Below are 20,273 nucleotides of genomic sequence, written 5' to 3' on the forward strand. Positions count from 1 at the left end.
AGAAACAGTTTCTATATGTGTATTGTTAGGCAGCTAGCAACGTAAGAAGGCTCTAGAAGGCAAACTATATGTTTGCAACAGGGGATATAACCCCAAGAACCTTGTCAACAAGCCTCCTGTATAACTTGCAATACTATCTAACTTGATGAAATCATTACCCCATCTACTATTAAAATCGAACAAACATAAAAAATGCAGTCTCTTGACACTGTATTGGAAAGTGGGCCCTGTGGCGTATTTCACAGTATCATCTTAAATGACTTGAATGTCTAACCAGGTATTGAAAAACATTAATGCTTGCATTTTAAATAGTTCCAAATTTAATCTCCCTAGATGCCTTAAGAAATGTATCCTGTGATCAGTAAAGATGCTATGCAACATCACAAATTGTACATGCTATTGAGCCCAAGAAGTTTGTCCAACCACTGTGCCAAACTGCACATAGCATTCATTAGGTGGCTCACTGTGCAGACACTGAAGTCCAGGCAAATTTCTGCTCCAAAATGTAAAATGCACATGTGCCGTAGTATTTTGACAGTTATTTTACCAGTAATTGCTACCTTTGACTTTAATGGGGCAGGTAAACCTTGATTACCTTTGAATTGCTGCTCAGAACTTCATCAAACCAAAATTTTAAACCAATAAAAGTGTAGATTTCAGCACTTTTAAACTTACTGTAAATCCAACAATTTTCATTGGATCAGTTTGAAATTTTGTAGACCTCATCAGGTTGATCGCGTAATATCAGGTTTCATGTTGATAGCTCATGAGATGCCATTATTATAAAGTATAGAATTTTAAGGCTTATAATGGTGGAAACGTTTTCACTACTCAACTAAAGAGGCACTCATGTGCCAATTTAACAGAATTGCCAGCTGGACAGAGGTAGAAAATATAATATCCATTTGCCTTATTTAAGGACATGAACACTTAACACCCTACACAGAGAAAGATGTCCCCCCCACCCATTTTTTTTAATTTTTGGAAACACATGGACAAAAAAATTAACAGCACTAAATTACGGTCTGTCAAACTGTCCAATAGAAAAAAGAGGCAACTATTTTGTAAGGTAAGGTAAGAATTTGAATAGAATATGATTTTAACCAGGAGACATTCTTCTCCTGCTAAGAAACAAATGAATAAAAAAAGTCTTCTACTGTATTTTTATTCATTCATTCATTTTAGAAAAAGCAGTACCTCATGTTGTTGAGGTACTATTGAATATTTATTGAGATAAAAAACCTCAAGCAGTTAATATCTGAGGAGACGTAATGTGAGTGGGCAACAGAATAGTGACCTCTACACAAATGGGGAAGGTATATTATATTAATACCATGACAGCTGCGCAAAAAGGCAATAGCAGCTCAGCAGGAAAACATTAGCACATAACACTGGACTCTCAATAAGAGCAAGATGAACCTGACATTCAAGTCACCATGTTTTAACACATAACAAAGGTTTTTAAAGCAGTTTTCTTTTTGGTTAAAGTTGTGTTTTAATCCCCCCCCCCAAAAAAAACAACAACAATTGGGAAAAGGTTGTATTATTTGGATTAAAATTTAAAAACTGCACACAAGTTCAGTTGCTTTAGAAGTGTCTGAATCACCTCACCTACATATATGCCAGTAATGCCATAAGCCTATATTTGCGGCGCCCAATTAACTTCATTTAATAAAATTTATAAATTTCAGATTGGTTACATTTGGTGTGCAGTTTTAAGTTTATGATAATTTTTGTTATTTAAAAGTTCTTCAGGAAAACAAGCTAGCAACAGTGTGTATATATTTTTTAAGAGTCTACAACGTATCCTGCTGTTATATATTCAGTAGCTTATTTATTTTTAAAAGTAGTATCCATAGTAGTGCTTGGCATGTTTATCTAAAAATCTTTACTTCAGGACAGAAATGTTCGTCTGTGAGGTTTCCTCTACACATGGCAGGCAGCTGTCAGAACCAGTGTGAAGGGTTAAAGGTCAGCACAGCTGCTCTGTTGAAACGGAGGGTTCCATCAACATCTCAGAATTCCTGTCGAGTGGGAGATGGGAGACCACAGATTAGAGTACACAGGAGTGCACATATAAGGTCACTTTGTGTCTATCAAAGTGATATCAAACTGCCTAGTTGTACAATACACTTAACTGTGGTCCATGTTCAAAGAAAATAAAATGGATGTGTGGATAGCAGACCACCGTTTAACATAAAATTTCATACAATCCTTCAGATAGAAGGACCTAGATATTGTAAAGATATGTTGGCTGTGTGGACATAGGTGGCAGGCATGCTGACTGAGCAACCGATTTCATAAAAAAGTCTAGGTTAAGTGCTAACAACATCAAATAATTCTTCGTAATTCGATTATGAGGAAGAAAGAGAAAAATGCCACAGAAAAACCAGGTGCTTTGTATGCAGCAAACCTATAAATCAATACATACATGATTTGTGTTCTATGGATTTGCTTCAAAGCAGTGCTTAGTGTGTTGTTATTTAATTTTTCCAAAAAGAACTGTTAACATGCATTTGAAACCCACAGGTAAAAAAAGGTGGTTTGAGGATAGGGCAATTGGGAACAGAGAAGCAGAAGGCAGGGAAGGGTTAAGTGCTTCTTCCTAACTCCAAATCATAATATTTCAAAGTTGATTTTTCTGGGGACGACGACCCTAAAAGGTCTGTTAATGTGTGTCTGTAACTGGTCTGCACATTAGACATGAGTACTTATTTTTATTTTGTGCACACAACATCTGAACAAAACACAGGTAGTAGAATCCTGTCCTCTGTCTTTGTCTGTCTCTCACAAACACACAATCACTATAATGCAACCTTCTATGATAGTTCTGACAGAAGGGCCCTATGGAAGTTTTCATACTTCTATTTGTGTGAAGCACACACACAACTTGCAAGTTATGGCACTACTTCAGATAAATAGAGTAGGTGACTCAGGCACATAATTTACAAATTATGTACAGACTAGCTGAACTGTTGCAGCAAACCTGGGCAATAGTTCTGGAAGCAACAGAACAATACATCTGTCTGATACTACTCTGCATAAGATTTGCAACATACCACCTACTGCAATGTTGTTATAACATCTGTGGTTTTGTTGCGGCTGTTGGAATCAAGCTGCACAGGGATCACTGATGAGTGATCGCAAAAACGCTCTTCTTTTGTCCCTCAAACAGCAGGGATCAAATAACTGTTTCTCAGCTGCTGTTCTTTTAAACTAAAACATCTTCACTCTATGTATATCTATGGCAGGTTGGTATCTGTTTCCTCACAAATGTTTTGTTTTGTTTTGAGACCACCAACCTCGGATCACTAGGTGGTTTTGAGACTAGAAAAGTTCCGTCTTTTTCCCCCTTTTCTTTTTTTTTTAAGACTTGACTCCTTTAGGTATCTAAGAATTTGTCTTCATTGGCCCCATTCTGTTTGTCTTCCATAAAGACTGTGCCCCAAATGTAAGTAATTTAGAAATATCAAAAGAGGATCATTAGCTAGCTTCAGGTAAACAAACTATGGTTTCATATTCCTTGAGTCTCACAAATTCTACTGAGAAGTGTAGGACTTCTGGGTGTTTAGTGTAGTGAATGCCTTTTAAAAAGATGCACTGAGCCATAAGTTTTTTTGGGGGGGGAGGGGTTGCTTGCATTGTTTAATAAATGATTGTGTCAATAACTTCTGCAAGAGGTTATGCAGTGCTAAAAAAGGTCCTCTATCACGGTTTTCATATTTCTGCTTGTACAACAGGCTTCTGCACAAGTGGGAAAGCTTCTTACTTTTGAGGAATGCTCTAGGGAAGGGGTGGGGGGCATCAAACCTGGGGACCAGATGCAGCCCTCCAGGTCTCTCTATATGACTCTTGGAATTCTCCCTAGGCTACACCCCATCCCTGAGTATCTTTGCCTTGAATTCTGATAATGCCTCTTGCTCATCAGGATGGAAGCTACAGAGGGGTTTGTTAGTGTGTGTGAAAGCTTGCCTACTGTACAAAAGCAAAAATTATATTAATTGGTTGGTTCACTTTGACCTCTGACCTCAAACAGAACTGGCATGTGGTCCTTGAAAGTTTGGCCAAAAAGGGGTACAGCTCCAGGCTGAAAACTGTTATCCACCCATGATCTAAGGGAAAATGTTAAACAGATTTGCTGTTAAGTGGGAGATGCCATCTATGTACAGATTTTGTATCCAAAGATTCCTTCTATTTGCAGGTTTGTATTCAACCTGCAAAAGTAATTAAGACAAATGGAAGAGATTTGGCATTTCTCTTCTTAAGTCATATTTAATAATGTTTATGAAAATCTACACAAAGCTATGCATTCATATTTAATTAATACCGCACCTTCCTTCCACAACGAAACTCAAAGACAGCATACATAGGGTTCCCACATGATCACCCATATTGAAGTACTGACCAGACCACCTTAAATGCAAAAGATTTGACATACCGTGCATTGGGATAGTGCATTAGCAATATCTTGGAATCAGTTTTGGTTTACAGAACCTTCACATGTGTAAAACTGAAGGATTTATGGGTCAATTATGTGTTTATCAGACATACTTAGTGGATATTATAGTTTTAATTGCTGCCATTCTGTTTTTTGTTTGTTGCCTTTATTTTAATGCTTTCTATTATATATTTTATTGTTTGCTGACGTTTTCTAAATCTGCAGCTTCAAGCCACCTTTGAATACTTGGGTAAAGAGAATAACAAATATTTAAATAAACAAATATTTTAAAGCAAACAGGCAGGACTAGAAAAAAACACTCAGAAATATCAAGAAAGGGCTCATAATGAAAGTTCAGGGTAAGAAAAGGTTAGAGTTCAATTAATAAATATAGTACTTGACGTTAGGCAGGTACAAGCAGCTCTGGACAAGACCTCCAGCTGACCATAAATAGTCTTTTTCTGCCTTCCCCCTCCAGGGGCTATAGGAGACCAATGAAACCATGACAGCCAAACTAGTATAATTACTTAATCAAAGTTGTTTAAATAAACACAAGTCAGCAGAAAAGTTTAATTTAGTGACTGAATTGGGAGACACGTAGCTTTCTAAACAATGAAACACCCATGGCCCATGCTTTACAGCTGCTAGTGTCCAAAAGGATTACAGAAAACTGAAACAGCAGAGGTATGTACGGTAGTTTAGTTTTGAAACCTGCCCATTTTCACCAATCTAACCCCACTAAAGTCCTCTCCAAAGCTTTGAAGAAAGGAGTCTCCAAGGATCTGAATTACTTGAGATAAAACAGTGTGATAAGTTAGAGAGAAATGTTGGGGCCTGCAATAATTATGATCTCAAAACAATTCACATTATACTCTCAGTGCAAACTTGCTTTGCAATCTATTGATAAATATATGCTATAATAAGCCAAGTTTAAGCTTTCAATGCTTTAGTTCAGGGGTAGGCAAAGAGAAATTTGAGTTTTCCTGTTTTTAATAGTATCAGGAAGGAACAGCCTTGATTATTGGAACCTCTTGCATACGGACAAGTGACAACTTGCATACGGACAGTAAGGAATGGTGCTTTCTAGAACTTCCAGTTCATACCTTGGCTTCAAACACATTTCTCACTTGTAAGTCAACTCCCATTGAAAATGGAATTAGCTCACTACTTTTTTAGAGTACAGAACAAGGTTTTATCATCAGAATTGAGGTACATATCTTATGCTAGGGGAATGTATTTCTCAGGTAAAACTAAAGGGAAAACAGTCTTCCCAAGTTAGGTAACTCAGTGCCCTGTTAAGTTAAGACAGAGGAACCTGGCTGGGGGACAGAAGTTGCTTGAGTGTTTTGTTGGGGTTTTCTTCTAATGTCACAGGGCTTGCTTAGCAGTTCTCTCAACGTTTTGCCTTCTGCTACAGGGATGATATGGAAATTGTGGAACATTAATTCCCTGGGGTCATTTGCAAATTGTTCATCTAACGACCAGGAGAAGGAACTATCCCATTTTAAATATTTGTAAGTATTGTTTGAAATTTGAGATTTGGAAGAATGTGATCAGCAGCTATCTCGCATTGTGTTCTTGAATCATCTTATGCCCTGTAGAAAGGTTTGTACCCATAGAATTAAATATAGGATGAATTTGGTAAAGTGGAAGTTACTTCGGTGTATCAAACTCTACAGCTGGGATTTCATACATTCAAGAGTCAAGGTCCTTTGATAAGAAATGTTGCCATAGCAGCTTATAAAAGGGGGGGGGGGGTCAGTAAAGGAACAGACCAGCAGGCTGATTTCTCAAGTGTCTAGGATGCAGTAAACTTATACTAATGTAAAGCATGAAAGAAAAATGTAAGAAGTAAATAAAAAGCACCATATAATTCCTTAAGGGGTGCATTTTTGTGGGAAAGAATGCACTGACTACTATTACCTCATATTGCTGTCTTCCTTTTTAGTAAATGCAGTGATATGATTCTAAAGTAAATTTTGAAGTGGGAAGTGAGAAGGCAATAGGAATTCCTTATGAATAGGAATTATAAGGCAACAACAGAATAAAAGCAAAAATGTTACCTAGTTCCACAAAATTAAGGAAAATCTATCAGCTATGATGAATTTAATGCACAGCAGGAGAAAGATTACCGTATTGGCCCGAATATAAGCCACATCTTTAGAATTCAAGAGGGTGAAAGAAAAAAAAGACAATACCTGAATATAAGCCGCTCTCTAAAAATTCCGCAGGCACTCACACCTGTTCCGTTTTACCATATGTCTGTTTCAGCAGAGATATTGAAAAAGCGAATTTTTGTAAGGTCACTTTTCACGGTCGGAATTTGGGGAAAAAATGAGGCCTATACAGTGGTACCTCGGGTTACAGACACTTCAGGTTACAGACTCCGCTAACCCAGAAATAGTACCTTGGCTTAAGAACTTTGCTTCAGGATGAAAACAGAAATTGCGCAGCGGTGGCAGGAGGCCCCATTAGCTAAAGTGGTACCTCAGGTTAAGAACGGACCAAATTAAGTTCTTAACCCGAGGTACCACTGTATTCAGGCCAATACGGTATATGAAAAGACTTTACAATTTAGTCTACATTACTTAAAGACAGATCTGCATATGAAGTGTTTGAATAATAAGTGCTAATGAAATGCATAGAGAAACCTTGGAGCTAAAAACTGCAAAACAACTTAATTAACCACTATGACACCTTTTTTGACACAGATAGAAATAGCCTATTACTTCAACTATCCTCTATGTTTAATTTTATAGTAGATGCCAGTTGCATCATCCAGTTATATTACAGTATATAATTCAGGAATTGGAAGGATGGATGTTCTCTTGGATTTACCGTATTTTTCGCACCATAGGGCGCACCGGACCATAGAGCGCACCCAGTTTTTAGGGGGGGGGGAATCAAGAAAAAAATTTTTTTCCCCCAGCCCCAAAGAGCAACGTACAGGCTACACACAACCTCTCCCTGCCGGAGGGGTTGCGCGCAGTTATGGAAGAAGGCAGCTTTGGAAGAAGGCAGTCTCCTTGCCGGGAGACGCTGCGCAGGGCTAAAGAAGCCATAGCCCCATGCAGCCTCTCCTTGCCGGAGGGGTTGCACGCAGCTATGGAAGAAGGCAAGGCAGCGAGCGGGATGGATCCCGCTCGCTGTTTTGGCTTCCCCTTTAGCCCCGTGCAGCCTCTCCTTGCCGGGAGACTGCGCAGGGCTAAAGAAGCCATAGCCCCGTGCAGCCTCTCCCTGCCGGAGGGGTTGCGCGCGGCTATGGCACAAGCCTGCATTTGCTCCATAGGACACACACACATTTCCCCTCAATTTTTGGAGGGGAAAAACTGCGTCCAATAGAGCGAAAAATACGGTAAATGACAAAAGCAGATAACTAACTGAAATCTTCCCAGATATGGATTTTTCAGCTGAAAACACCATGTGCTTTTAAAGAGGTGGTGTAGAGGAAAGAAGACTAAAGAATACAAAGAAAGGCTGGAAACACTAGAAATTTGAAACCTGGTAGCAGGTCTGAGGCTGAGAGATATGTTCCGAATTAGCAAATTTTGCCTAAAATGGGAAGGCTGAGTCACAATACCCCCAGAGAGCATGTCTGTATTCAGCCTGAGAAAAGCTGAACTCTGGAATTCCTGCCACAATGAAATTTAGCAATGAATCTAACAATTTCCCAAGAATTATTAACTGTCAATATAAAAGGATATCAGTAATTAGCAACTGATTACGCCAATTTCCTCCTATACATATTACTGGCTCTACCCCTCCACCACCATATTATGATTCATGGGCCTCAGAAATGTTTAGCCCTGTCAAGCAAGCCTGGGGCTTAGAAAGTTTGAGAGGCCCTTGACTATCAAGCTATTTGGGTAATTAAAAGGACTGCCTTTTTCTTTTCAAATATAAAGCTATATCAGTAGAGTAGTACATGCATGCATTTGGTTACGCCAGGTTCTATCATGGATCATTACCTCAACCTATTACCACAAAGTATGTAGAAACAGCTTTTTTATATTTCATGCCCATTTTGAAAGACAAGCTATTCCAGAACAGCTGTGCAAGGGTTAAGTATGTACACAGCAAAATGGGAGGAGAATGTTGTAATTTAGGTGGGGATTTATGAATTGCTTAGGCCAGTCAGCATCTTGTGCACAACAGACTCTGTCTAAATCTATTCCATACCTGCTGGGCAGAGACAATTCCCCTCACACTTGGAACCTTGAAGTCCTTTAAGCAGTCTGTTCTGTAACCTTGGCAGCTGGGCCTTACACAACCCTTCATCTTTTGCAACTGGGCTTCACTAAATGAAACTATGGCAGCTTGTTAGCCAACAACTGAGCATGAAATCACTACACTGCAGACCCCTGTTCTGCGAGTCAATCATTTTTTCTCCCATTACACATTTGTATGCTAAGGTCAAGGAAAGGAACCAAAAATGGAAGGTACGGAATAAAATGAATACAAAAGATTGTGAAAGGCAGGAAAATCTATTTGAAGATGTAGATTTAATGCTGTATTAGGAAGTTTGTTAATGGATTAAAAATACATTTGAAAGCGGTTAAAGATGTAAAAGGGCTTATTGTTCAACACTGTATTTGAAGCATTCTAATTCTTGTAAAATCAGTCGAGAAGAATTACATATGAGTTACTAGTGTATTCAGCATCCTAAAATCTGAATGTGTTATTATGAACACATGTATTACTGGGTAAACTTCAGAAGGTCAAACTACATGTTATATTAAACATGTTCTTTTAAGCACATGCTTGCAATTAGCTACCTCCCTGCCCAACTCTGCACTGATTTCCCTCTGATGCCATCTTCCTTCCCCAGTAAAGATGGATGGCCACTACTGGACTAAAATTTGCTAAGATCTCAGGCTTATTGTGAATTGCTGCTGTTTGAAACACTATTTTACTGTTTTATTTTTTTAAGCTTGTGACTACTTTGGGATCTCTACTGATGAAGGGTGTTTTAGAAGTAAAATTGATCAATATCCGCTGCAAAGAGTGGCAAGAGAGGATATGGGCAGGAAAAAAATGGGATAACATCGCTCGTCTCCCTCAACGCTCTAGACGCAATTGGTAGCCCCCAGTGGATGGCTTTTAGTATTAGTAGCTGAAACACCAACTGAAGAAAAGGCAACTAGCTTGTCAGAAAGGGCAAGCTAACAGTGCTTTTGTAAATTAATATATGTTTTTAAAAGTCAAAAGAATCGGGCCATTCCAGGATCATGGGAAGTCACACCCGAATGCAAACCTATTGATAGTTATGTTCTCCAGCTCTAGGGTCCCAAGGTTTGATGCAGGCGCAAGGGATTTTTGCATGAGTCTCAAGTACAGCAGGCAGAGGGCACTGGTCTGTTAAACAGGTAAGGGCAGAAATCCCTTACCTGTATTTATATCAGCTCTGGGCAGTCCAGGTGATCCATGCTGCCTGCCAATTGCAGGGACTAATGTTACAAATGTCATTCCTTTCTGTGTATGTACAAGGCTGTGCAGGAGAAACAGACACAGGCAGCTCACAGAGTAAGACTCAGCCATAGACCTTGAGGTTCTTGCTTCTTAACACAAACACCTCTATAAACATGCTTTTAACATTCAAATTCTGCAGAGAAGTAACACTAAAGTTTGAGGTGGGATAATTCACAGACAATATCTGAAAGGCATAGTCTATTGCTCGGTGTGCAGCAGAGCATTCCAGGTTTGGGAGTTCAAAAGAAAAAATATGTCGTGAAGTGGGATAGATTAATTTTATTCATAGCTATTGGCTACTTGCATGAGAAATATGCAGCCGAGTTTCAAGGAGCAAGTGCCTATAGCAACCATGTTCATAGTAATATACATCCAGCATAGGTGGTCGGACTTAACCTACATTCATGCAAGGACTGCATGGGGGGGCAGGGAGAACCCTTAGACGCATGCAAGGCTACATTTCAGAGAAGAACTGAGCTTTACGACAGACATATTTTAAACTGCTGTGCTTGCAAATGAAGCAGACAGGCCCTAACATGATCAAGAACACCACATGCTCAATGTCCCAATTTCACATTCTTTTTGTAGCAACTATGCAACAATATTTCTTAGGGCCCTAATAAGCTTGAATTCTGAAGTAAATTTGATGGGGGGATTCAATGTTGAAATATACTATAAATTTACTTGCTTGGACCCTTTTTAGTATTTAAAAATCACTACACAAACATATATATGGTTCAGTTTCAGAAAACATCTACCTGGTATTATGCTGTTTCCAACAGAGGGTGATATACTGAATACTGATACCGAAGCAACCCATAGCAAAGTCAAACAAGATATCACACAGAAATGAAATGATGCAACCATGAGTTAAGGAATGGAGGGAGATCGAAAAGGCAACGAAAAGGGCGAGGAGGTGGGTCTGCTTTAAGCCAGGTGAGGGGACCTCAGTGAAGACTCCTTCAGTGAGGACTCCTTTAGGAGTCGCTATCAGCTCCACCCTTCTGAATCTCTGCTTCCACACCTGCTTATAATTGGCCAATTTTGCAGATGGGCCAATTTGAATTCCCAAAGCCAATGGGAGAAGTTATGTCTTCTGTTGGCTGTTGGAGCCTGGCAAGGAGAGGCTAGGTGATGGCGGCATGGATATGCCGGGCTGTAACTGCCATGCCACTTTTAGGTAAGGTCAACACAATTAATTCCGGACATAAGTACAAAATAAAGAATGGGATGAAATGAAATTCCAGTGAAAACAATGTAGTGTATATATAACAAAGAGGGGGGGGGGAAGGTAGTTAACACCTCAAAGTAATGGGCCATCCACCCAATAATACATTTAAAAGGATCTGCTTAAAGGAAGACTAGGGGAATGGTCATTCTGTCTACTAATGTCACTGTTAGCCATTCTGTGCAAGAGCAACAGACCCTGCTGGAAACGTATACACTCCATTTTCTCTTTTGGGTTAAAGCCAAATGTTGCCAAATCCAGAGAGATGGCATCAGAAACCCAGGCTGCTTCCCACCATTTCAGAGCAAAAATAATGACTAAGCTGTCCTACACAATTAGCCATTCTCGTCCTCTCTCATGCTTCTCTGATTGAATTAGCTACATACTTGTATGGTTCAGCAGTTCTCCCTCTTAATTTCAATCCAGCAGTGTTTCTGCTTAAGGATGGCATAGTATCAGTCAAGCAGGTATTAATCAACACAAACTACAAATGAAACCAGTGACCCTGTTCGCATGCAATGCTAAGCCAAACCATGGCTTACAGTTCATGATTTGCCAAACTTGTTTCAGATGACAGGGCCAAGCCAAACTGTGGTTTAGCTCACTGCAGCACAGCAGCAGCAGGACCAGACAAGAAGCAAAGCAGTTGTGGTTTCCTCTCCAGAACCCACATGCTTACACTAAGTCAAGGTCTGGCTTAGCATTATGCGCAAACTGAGCTAGTGTCAGTACTATTAGAAGGATAAAAACTGGTGGAAGGATATTTCTTCTTTATGATAGCTATACATCTACAGAGCCTCCCCGCCCCCGTATAAGAAAATAGGGTTTCTTTAAGATGCAAGGTTACTGAGAACTTACCAAGAAAAAATGCTACATCTGCTCTTTTCTCCCTGTTTAAGTGTTCAATATAATTACAGCAAAGGGCTTGTCTTTTTTGGTATCCAGGGGGAAAAACAATCTTTACAAAAATAGAAAATTACATTAGAAAAAAGCCTCTGGGTATCTAATACTGATTAGAGTATGAACCCCTCTACCCCAGCTGAACATTTCTATTTACTGTACTTGGCTTTTCTCTTTCCAGTGATTTTGCTTCACATAATATAGAAATGTAACAAACTGCTCATGATACCTGCTCATGATCAACTAATATAGCACTATAGGAAAGTTGTGAGGGCTCCGATCCAGATCAGAACTGCAGCATGAGGGTGTTCAACCTATCTCCCTCTCGCATCCTTCTCCTGATGCAAGTCTATGAGAGACATGATCTTCCCCTTTAGGAAAACCTATGTGTACCTTAAAAAGGTTACACAGGACCAGTAACACCACACATACCTAAATAGGTCATTGAAGCTCAGACATCACAAACAAGACTTGGAGATGGGACAACCTTCCAATCAGGCTGCCTGACACGTTTAGAAGCAGATATTTAAATTTTCATAACTAGACCAAGGCTGCAATCAAATGCCATTACGCACTGCTTGGAGGCCTAGAGGAATAGTCAGCCAGTCAGTCACTAGAGGAATATAGATTTGCTGCACCAAAATTACAGCTCCAATATCCTGTGCCTAGAAGTTTACATAATGCTATCACTTGAGCTTGTGTGGGCCAGAATACTGAATAACTACTTCCAGAGGGCAAGAACCATCATAGGTGATGCATTCACTACACCAGGTTATCAGAATGCTCACTGGCATGAAGGGTAGTATTGGGTCAGGAAGAAGCATTACTTCCCATCTTCTTGCCTTCCAGCTTGGAGGATCCGATGAAGTGTTAGCACACAAAGGAATGGATACCTGTATGATTGTCAGGAACTGCTCCTGAAAAGCAGTGTCACTCTAGCGTCTCAGGGACAAATTTTCCAGACTGATCTTTCCCAGGCTGGTCATTGGCTACTAATGGGCAAGAATATAAGAGGATTTCCTGACTCAGTGGTGATTCAGTCAAGCAACAAGTCCTATCTAAGCTGTAGTGTGACTTCTGTTTCTTGCCTTGTTCTTTATGACTCTGGGCTTATCCACTGGCCCTGCCTTTTGGTTTGCCTCCCAATCCAGACTGCTTCTTGATGCCAACTCCTGTCATATTCTACCAGTTCTGCCTTTTGGTTTGCCATCTTTTCAAATTGTTCTTCAGCCCTAACTCTCAGGTCTGGGCTCCTAACTCACTCTAGCCCAATTCCCACAGCCTAGCATGGACAGTGATTCACAAACTGTTCATATAACCAACTACTTGCACACTTACAGGTGTTGGCCACATCTGCACATTCTGTTGCTGACTTTTAAGGTAGAAATATGGTTCCTTCCCCCATGGTATCAAACCTCATCTTGACATAATAGGACATGCATAGTAAGTTTCTTAAAATAGCTTTATTGTACTGTTTTTCAAAAAACACACAAAAAAATAAGTTTTCAAAAATGAAGTTGTGTATCTGTGGGTAGCAAATGGAACTGCATATCTGGAGAGGTAGTGAGTTTTGCTTTTCTTATAAACTGGCAAGGCATCAATACTTTTAGCACTTTTGCTTTAAAATGAATCATTGCCTGGTATGCCTATGTAAAGAGTCACTATTCCTGTCCACTAAAAACACAGTCATTATTTTTTTTCATCTTAAAGTCTAGCTTCTGAACAAGTGTAGGATTTTTGCTTAAATGATGCCAAGTTAAAAAAAAATACCAGTTGCAACTACAATTTTAAAATAATGACCTCTTACTATTTTGTCAGGGGAGAGCTTAAATAAATATTTTGTATGTTTGTTTTTTAATTACTCCTTTCTGAGCTTTCACCATGTATATATAATCAACATTTGGAAAATTTAACTGCAGCTGGAAAAGGATGTTGTAATTCTTGAAAGTAAATTAAATAAAAATAAAAATAAAGAAACACAAGAAAGAATAAAGCCTTCATAGAGAGTTTCAGCAATTATATCTCCACAGCTACAGTATAACCCAAAACTTTGAAGCAGCTTTGATTGCTGAACCATGGTTGAAGGGAATAATTCGGCTTTCACTAAGAAAACAAGCACATTCATTCTTACCACAATGGAGAGAGGCAGTTTTAATTAAACCTTATCAAAAGATGAATAAAGAATAAACTCAATAACCATTCCACAGGACTCTATTTTCATCTGTTTAGCTGAAGCTTGCCATGTTCCTGCAATAATTAACCACTGTCCGAGGAATGCTGGAGTTGTGTTAATGTTGGTAAAGATTTAATTAGTTCAATTATCTAGAGAGTATTCAAGGCTCAGCACAGCACTAATTTCTTCAGGCTTTATACATACCTCAAATCAAAATATATAAAACTGAAATGTAAGTGAACAAAAGAATCCCCCTATTTCACTTTAACTATTGAAACACTGCATATTTAATCGTTTTATTACCATATCTTTCAAAAGACTCAACCTAATGCACGTGAACTATTTATCATCATCTTGGACACTGAAAAAGTAAGGTTTTGACTGGTTAAGTACAAAAATGGGAAAATATAGGAGAGGCTGTGGCTCCTCTGCCATTTTCTCCTCTTGTCGCTTACATATTTTACTTCTTTCATAGAAAATGAAGCATTTAGAAAGCATTGAAAGCACAGTGACACAGACAACTGTTTCAATCTGTCAGACAGCATGGACAGACAGTAGGGATCATGTCAGAAAATAGAATGGCCCCCAGCGGTTTGACCTTCCTGGTGGGAAAGAGAACACAGTGGTGTGCTTGACAAGCTCAGCAACAAAAGAAGTATATTTAGTCCCCCCATATTCTGACATGCTTCTCACAGTAAAAATGTGCTTAGGGATGAGGGGAAAGTTCATCTCATCTAGCAAGGGATAATTTCTAAACAGTGATTAACACCACCATCCAATACATGCCTACTCAGAAGGTAGTCCCACTGAATTCTATGGAACTTATTCCAGGTAAATATGTCTAGGTTTCTAGCCCTGCACAAAAAAATAATGAAGAAAACCTCAACAGTTTCTAAGGATTATTCAAACCATAGCTGCTAGACTCTAACTACTTTTTCAAACATTTAATATAACTTCATCCACAAGCTTTCTCCAAACCATTAAAACAGATGTTTCAAGTTGGGTCATTTTGGCATGCCATCCCACCCCCCTTGAGAACTATTTTGTATCTGTCTTCTGAATACTAGCTTTAAGGGCATGTGCTGATTTACAAGAGGGCATTCTCTTTATTGCTGGGGTATATAGAAAACAATTTTGTAGAACCACCTCTGAAAATTCAGGCAATACAGATCAAACATTATTTGGGTTTTTATTGACATTCTCATTAGATTTATGAAGTTTCCTGACACAAGATCCCTACTGAATCGATATATTTTATCCATGTAATGGAGCAACCAGTTTGTAGCCAGATTTTTTAACTACTCTCTGCAAAAAAACTAATCTACATTAAATGTACTTACTAGCTGCTGGAAATAAACACAGATGTTTAACATCTCCCCAAATATATGTTGTATTTGTTATTACGCTGACTTATGTATTAAGCATTATTACATAAATATAAATGTTTATTATAAATCCACATAAATACTAGATAACAGCTTAATAATGTGTTTAATGCTAGTACCAAACAAACAAGTTTTAAAATCTTAGTTACAGTATAGTTTATGGAGAGAGGGAGTGCTTTGTGTCCAGTTGAAGGGAAGTAATAGCCCTGCTCTATTCTGCCTTGGTCAGACCACAACTAGAGTACTGTGTCCAGTTCAATTTAAGAAGGATATTAACAAGCTGGAACATAGGCAGAGAGGGTGGCCAAGGTGATAAAGGGTCTGGAAACCAAGCATATGATAGCAATCTTCAAATATCTAAATGGCTGTCACATGGGAAAGATAGAGCAAGCTTGTTTTTTCCTGCTCCAGAGGGTAGAATCCAAACCCAATGGATTCAAGAAAGGAGATTCTGACTAAGCATCAGGAATAATTTTCTGACACTAAGAACTGTGGAATGACCTCCCTTGGAAGGTGGTGACTTTCCTTTATTGGAGGTTTTTAAGCAGAGATTGAATGGTCACTTACAATGGATGCTTTAGTTGAGATTCAAGCATTGCAGGGGGTTGGACTAGATGGACTTTGGGGTCCCTTCCAACTCTAAAATTCTATGATTTTATGATATGCAAGAAGTACAGTCTTTGCTTACAGGTATCTCCACATACATACACTTCTTGCATTTCAAGCCTTTTTTTTTGTCTCACTGTTTGCAATATTGCCTTCATTCAAGGATAATACAAAGTATCTGATGGAGAGGGCCACAGACTATAAAAATTTAGACCATTAAGACTATTTGCAGTTTTTGTGGTACATGTGGGGGAAAGATCTGAGTTATATTTCATTATAATATGAAGAATAAGGGTTATTTGTCCAATCTGGTATCCCAAATATTGAAAGTGTATCGTTAATTTAGGAGTCACAGCAAGCAACTGAACAATGTCTTCACAGCTAAAATTTTGGAGCCAGGCACTCTAGTTGCAATGCAGTTAAACTTTAAAAAATATGTTTTTCTCACATGCATTTCTCACACAGAGAGATTAATTTTAGTTTGCCGATTTTTGCCAAAAGCTACAAACTATAAAACATATTAAGTATAGACTTCTATAGCAGATATATGATACAGGATGTGGTTTCTGCTTTCTTTTTCCAGTCTTTCAAATATTTTGGGTTGTTTGAGTTTGACTGATGAGAATGAGGGTGTTTTGCATACATAGTAAAAAAGAACTTGTTTCAGCTTTGGAGTGCAAGTCATTTTTACCATACAAAACCCCTGTTTTTGTGCAAGCAGAAGGGAATACTTTGAGCCTTTTGAATATAGGAGACCTTAAAGCAGACAATAGTATGTAAACAATCTGCAAATATATAACTTTGCTAGGACAACCTCAAGGCTGAGAGCAAAGCTTTCAGAAAGACCCCTTCATCAGATTTCCTTCTACTCTTCATTCCGAACAAAGCCCTGGCTGACAATACAGAAATCTCCTTCTTTCTTAGGATTAAACCCCTTTGCAGGAAAAGTATGCAAATGCTGTACGTGTTTCCCTTGTCTGAGGCTACTCTAAACCAGATATCTTTTCACTGTCTGTTTTATTCAGGCAGACCATCCTACTGGCTGACAGGGAGACCAGCCTTCCAATTCAATATGTTTCACAGTACTGACAGTTGGATCCTGGGGCCTGCCATGGACTTTAAAAAGAGCTCATTTAGTCATAATTAACTATTCCTTGCATATTTTCTAAGGTATGGTAATTGTGGTAATAGCCAACAAGTGAAGCATTCATTCCAGTTTTCTTTTAATTTTCTTTTCCACAGCATTTTTTTTAAGCTCCTTTCCCCTTTTTTCTTATTATTGGCCTCCTCCTTGGTAACCTTCAGAGAAACTAGACAGAAAGAGGTACGTAGAGGAGCGGGGAGGAGGGGGGAAAGGTTGCTTTTTAAAAAAGCAGAGATTGCCAAATTTTACCCATTATATAATTGTTTTGTATCACAGAGTGGAGAATATGAACAGGATACAACTGGTATTAATATTCAAAGGATTGGCAAGCCAACCTGTCTGCATAGTTGGGGAATAAGTTGTATCTAACTTACTACATATTTATATGATAAATGCATTTGTTCTTATCCATCTGCTCTTACTGCCCAAATCCAAAATTAGTTGGAAATTATATGAGTTCAGGCCAGGCCATTTCAAACACTTGTGTTTGAACAGACCAACATATCCACAGAGCGCAGGGGTGTTTATTTATTTTTCTTTTATTGTGCAGATACAAAAACCCCCTCAGATTTATTTATTTTTAATCCTCACAAACATATAATTAAAGATTGGTTCTAAAGCTGGAGTATAAATTGGAGAATGTTAGAAGCATTTGCTCCTGAAAAATAAAATTCAATTCTTGGATGTCTAGGATCTGCCAAAAAAAAAGGGAACTTCCTCTCTACCTATTCTGCTACTACATTTTCATTTCCTCCCAAATGCACTAGGCATTTTCAATATAACAGTAAATGGCATACCACAGCATTAGAAGCTCACCATCCAGATTCCATTAAGAAGAAAAATAGATGGTAAAAGAGTGTAGCATTTGTAACAGTCAAAGCTGAATGAAATATCATCATTAGAAGAAACACTCATTCACATGACAGCTTTGTGTGCTGTTGATTGACCCCTTCAATGCTAAAAGGAAAGGTTTGAAAATCATGGCAGAAAAAGCAAGTGTATATTTCCAAGGGTTGGGAACTGTTCTGGCCTTGAACTGTGTCAACCTTCTGGGCGCCACATGCCAGTGATGGGTGTGGCCAAGGCAAAAGTGGGTGTGGTCACTCCATATAGATACAGAGACAAATACCTTCCCACAGCATTTAGGCTTGAAAAATGCATTTTATATTTTTTTCAAGCACTGTTCAGTGGTTCCGCTCCTATACTTCCAGGACCACTTCCATAAAGTAGTCATGGGAGGTTTGTGTTCAGCACCATGGAAATTATCTTGTGGTATCCCCACAGGATGATCTTGTCACCCATGCTATTTAACATTCATATGAAGTCTCTGGAAGCTGTCACCAGGAGATTTGGAGTCAAATGTCATCAATATGCAGATGACATCCACCTCTATCATTCTGTTCCATCTGACTCTGGAGAGACAGTTGAGGTGTGAGATCAGTGCTTGGAGGCAGTGATGGGACGGATGTGGGCCAATAAACTGAAGATGAATCCTTAAAAGACAGAGATGTTACGTGTCTCAGGTTCTCATGTTGGGAGGTGGGCAAGAGCCTTCCCTGAATGAGGTTGTACTTTCCTGACTTTCCTGTGTACCTTGTTTCTGCAATCTAGTAGAACAATTTTATTTCCTTGGTAGACAGAATGATACTGCAGCCCTGAAAATGTCTCCTGATTCTAAACAGCAACCCATCACCAATGGTACTTTTTTCAAAGTGTCTTCAGCAGTGAGTTGCTGTTTGTTCCTCCCTATGAGTTTTTGGATTACCGCTTGCTGCCCTCAGCCCATAAGTCTTCAGGGCGAGCCTCTTTCCTTCTCCTGATGCAGACCAGTAAACTACAGAAACAAACTGCACAGGAGTGGTTGAATGCAAATTGGCTTAGAAATAATTAAAGCCATTTCCCAACACAATCAAGGTTGCTTATTATTAACAGTAAGTATCAGCACTGTTTAGATTTCCTCCCCGCCTTCCCTTTCTTAAAGGTCAGAAGGATGAATCACAGATTCTATACTGAAGTAAAAAAGGGGACGACGACCCTAAAAATGATAAAATTGAAGATGTCAAGGTAAGCACTTTTGGTGGGGCTAGACCATTTTAATAAAATAAAGTAATTACTTCCTACACTGCCACCTTGGCACCTTGGGTTGCACTAGTCTCTACCTGCCTTGTAAGCTTTTGAAGTAGTCTGATGGTTCTCTAAACTCTATATCCACTCACTTAAGCCTTGGTATTTCTAACTGGCTAGAATGTTTTGCTTTGATATATTTTAACTGTACAATTTAATTTTCAACCATCATTAAATATATTCATAGGCTAAAAACTCACAGTTCTAATTTACATCCTGGAACAAAACCCATGTCTACTCACAATGAAATTTTATATACAGTGTATGTGCTATTTAGGAGGGTACAGGATCACATAACAAAGCTCAACAAGATGCTGGACAAAGACCTGGAACAAAAATTAGAAACATTATGCCCCAATCCTATATAGCAAACTAATCTATTTCTAAACTGAGGAAGAATAAAAGTACAGCTTTCACAAAGGAAGGTGTGGCCACCAAGCTTTGAGGAATCAAGCCTGAGGGCAGTGATTGTACAGAGAAAAGTGCATCAGTCACCAAGTCCTAAAGAAGTTTCAGTTTGAAAGTTACTGCCAAGATTGGCAGAGGTTGCCTGTGGGGTCTTGCCCAAATCCTACACAGAGGGATATGTGTCCCTCACCAGAGATAGTTCCCCTCCCCTAACACGTCTCAACGCCTTCCACATGTGCTGTGTCATGAAGATTTTGGGTATCACATGGGAGGACAGAGTCTCAAACAAAGACACGCCCACATTCCCAGCATGTTTGAACTCCTATCTCAGCAACATCTACGCTGGCTTGGTCATGTCCACAGACTGGAAGATGGCAGGATCCCCAAGGACGTGGGGA

At 39.0% G+C, this 20,273-nt stretch overlaps 1 protein-coding gene and 1 long non-coding RNA gene across 7 annotated transcripts in view; one reads left to right on the forward strand and one right to left on the reverse strand.

Moving 5' to 3' along the window:
- The window catches only part of LOC309353385, a 307,936-nt gene that overhangs the window by 204,620 nt on the left and 83,043 nt on the right, over positions 1-20,273 (forward strand). The window lies entirely within an intron of this gene.
- CDK14 (cyclin dependent kinase 14) overlaps positions 1-20,273 on the reverse strand; it is a 232,342-nt gene that overhangs the window by 13,540 nt on the left and 198,529 nt on the right. The window contains exon 15 of one of the 6 annotated variants that reach the window (XM_081882550.1): positions 1,824-2,024. The exons of the other annotated variants lie outside the window; for them this stretch is intronic. The gene's annotated coding sequence lies outside the window, so the exon portion shown is untranslated. Of the gene's footprint in view, positions 1-1,823; positions 2,025-20,273 lie in introns of those variants that run through there. 6 annotated transcript variants of the gene reach the window in all.

The sequence above is a fragment of the Podarcis melisellensis genome (assembly GCF_964234715.1).
Source record: "Podarcis melisellensis genome assembly, chromosome: 12".
NCBI classification, from domain to species: domain Eukaryota; kingdom Metazoa; phylum Chordata; class Lepidosauria; order Squamata; family Lacertidae; genus Podarcis; species Podarcis melisellensis.